Source organism: Solanum stenotomum, chromosome 11 (assembly GCF_019186545.1).
Source record: "Solanum stenotomum isolate F172 chromosome 11, ASM1918654v1, whole genome shotgun sequence".
Classification (NCBI taxonomy): Eukaryota; Viridiplantae; Streptophyta; class Magnoliopsida; order Solanales; family Solanaceae; genus Solanum; species Solanum stenotomum.
The window spans coordinates 5,597,465-5,600,959 of NC_064292.1; positions in this window are offsets into that span (position 1 = coordinate 5,597,465).

A 3,495-nucleotide genomic window follows, 5' to 3' on the forward strand; every position below is an offset into this window, starting at 1 on the left:
TATCCCATTAGGGTATGATGACATTATTTTTCTCCTTTCAAGACTGTTTTATTTTGCCTTTTTGGCAACATTCTTGTATTTATTTACATCTTGTGTACATTACCCTATAAAAACCTAGAATTTAGAGTGGGGAATTTGGGCAGGTGGTACAACTGCTAGTAAAAAAAAGGGGAAATGTGTCACGATCTGAATCGTCGTGATTGACACCCACACTAATTCTTCGGTGGGAGAATCACTACTATAACCCAAACCAAGCAACTAAACCAAAACTAAAGTATTTAAGGATATGAAACAAGTTAAAATACTAAGGAAAGAAATAGGGAGTTCCCATAAACTCCAAACAAAAGTCTATCAACTAAACAAATGCGGAAGTAACACCTAGAACCTGAAAGTCAATGTATCAAAACATCTAAAGTTCAACAAGTCTAACAAGATGGGAAACAACCCCAAACTAATGCACTAATAACTAAATAGAAAGTCTAAGTCTGAAATGGTGGACATAGACGAAAGAGAACTCATGACAACCCGGAAGAATTGGCTCGCCCTTGAATTCGAACGATCACTGATCTTCTAAGCGAGGTCTGTCAATAGCCGCTTGAAGATGCCCTGTACTCAACAAAGAAAGAGCAAGTGCAGTATCAGTACACAACCAGTGTACTGGTAAGATCACGCGGCTATCCCACTAAGTGCAACATACATAAATCAATACAATAATATAATCACATGCATATATCGAACATATACAATATCATCAACATTTACGAACAACTTCACATTTCTCAAGATACACAATTATGACAAGTCATTAGTCCTCTTATGGAACCCAAACCCAAACAGTTAGCATACCGAAACGTGGTACCCGAACCAATGTTTATGTAGGAACGTGACAACCGATCCCATATTTATGCTGGAACGTGGCAAACCGATCCAAGTTAGTGTGTCAAAACGCAACACCCGATCCATTCAACAAGCCACAATCACAAAGTACATTCTCATAATCAGACAATCAAGTCATGATTCATGTCATTCATCACTTATATATCCTCATTTACAACAAGTGTGATCAATAATGCAACATCCGCATACATACATGTATCATAATGAAGCAAGACAAGCATACATCACACAATCATAAAATCACAACCATCACCTACCTCGAAACAAGCTTGAAACCCTAAGAAACTTGATCATTCCCTTTCCGGATTCGTTCCACTTGTTCTTGGTCTACAAACAATCATAATAATACAGGAATCAATAAACAAGCACTAAGTACCTGAATTACTAACAATTTTAACAACCCTTGATCATACCCATGATCCCAAGTATCCAAAATATGGTTGTTTCCACCATAGATTCTAGATCAAAACCCTCCTCAATCGATAATTACCCACTAGATTACATTCTACATATTGAAAAATGGATTCGGGGAGTTAAAATCTTATCTTTAGCCTCAAGAATGGTGAAAACTGTCAAGAGTCGCCTGGGATTCGTTCCTTAGCTCTAAAAACAGAAAAGTGCAGAATAAAGACGTTTTGGGATTTATCTATGACTTTAAGTCGCGTCTAATCCGCCACAACGGCACCCACCCCACTAGAGCGGCGCCGCCCTGGCGACCAAAACCACCGCCAAAGTGGCTTGCACAAAACAGTGAGCAAATTAAAGAATTTCAAAACCCCCATTTCACAACACGCCTTCAACCAACGACACTCAGAAATTACCCGTTAATGCTAAGATCAATTCCGGGAGTTCTACTCACCCGAATTCAATTCCGTAAAGTCGTACGGATTCCTTAGCGACTTATCTAACTACTCATGTAATCAAAAACATAATTAGATCACCCAATTGCTACCAGATTTCTCTAGAATTTAAAGACTCCGATTTCGTCCAAATCTGGACTAGGTTGAGAAATTCTAAGTTACGACGAAAAAAATTTCCGACCCAAATTTTTTCCCGTTGGCTTTTCTATAACGACGGAACCCGGTCGTACGGTCAAAAATGCCCTTAAACTATGTGAAAGGAATAAAAAAGCCCTCCATTTATAGTTTGGCTAAGAAATGCCCTTACCGTCAATACTTTGGTACAAAAATGCCCTTAAACAATGTGAAAGGAACAAAAATTCCCTCCTTTTGTAGTTTGGTCCAAAAATGTCCTTGCCATCAATACTTTGGTCCAAAAATGCTCTTATTGTTATTTACTGGGTAAAAAATGCTCATTTTCCAAATAAATGTATTATTATTTTCCAAATAAATATATTTCCAAATAATTATGTCTTTTGGATTTTTTGTTTGTTCTTTTGCTAAAAAACAATTACATTTCCTTGAATATGTAAAACACTCTTTTTTCTACTAGTAATTAGTATTTTAATTTTAATTTGTAGCATGTAACATAGAGATGGGGTGAAGTCGCAGAGATAGAACCTCAGGTTCAAATTCGATTGCATTCAATAATTTTTTATAATCTGTTTATGTTAAAAGAAATTATTATATATGTACACATTAAGTTTAAAAATTGAAGTCGTTGTTCTAAAATTCAAAATTTGTAAAATTAAAATTCTAACTCTATTTCTATCTGCATATTTACTTTGTGTGATTTGATTGTGTAAAACCTTTCTTACCCTAATCTTATATAATTAAGATTTCTCTCTTTGAGTTCATTCTTTTCTTGGTCCATTTCTAGAGTAATTTTATATTTTTATTTATTAATGGTTATGGTACTTAATTATTTTATATCCATTAATGAACAAAACCTTTTTAGGTTTTGTGAGCTATTAATGCTTCTATTCTATCATATCATACCCCTATAATGTATATGCTTAAATAATTATAAACTATTACATCTAATTGAGTAACTCCATTTTTTTTCACATGGTTTGAGGATTGGCTAGTGTAACTTGGTTTATCCTAAAACATCACTCTAACCATTGATTAAAAGATACTATAATCTTTTTTTTTTGTGTGGACCCTACTTGATTAATGGACAGGATTCTTTATGACCACACACCCTCAATGACCACCTTAGACTGTGGTAGGATGGATAAAATACCTTATTTCTTAATCTGAATTTTCGATTCAAATTTGAAAATAAAAAAACAATAATTAGGAATGCTTCCCCTCGAGTATCACGTGACGTGAAATCAAAATAGTTTTTCTCTAAAATAGGTACGAAATATTAAGTAAGAAGTTGAAAAACATCTTCAATTGACCACCAAAAGCTATAGTGGGATAAATAAAATCTCATCAACCTTAATCATATGTCTCGAATTTGAGATATGAGAATGAAAAAAAAATATTCTAAAGGAGTTTTTCCTCCTTTGATTGGCCGTAGCGGCGTGAATTCAAATTAAATAAAAATCTCAAATGAAATATCGAACATCGAACAATTTTTTTTTTGAAAAAAAACCTTCAAGTGGGGTTGGAGGTTTTTTTTTTGGGGGGGGGGGGTGGGGGGATAGGGCATGAAAAGATGGAACAATAGTTGGAAGCACATGAGTTAGTG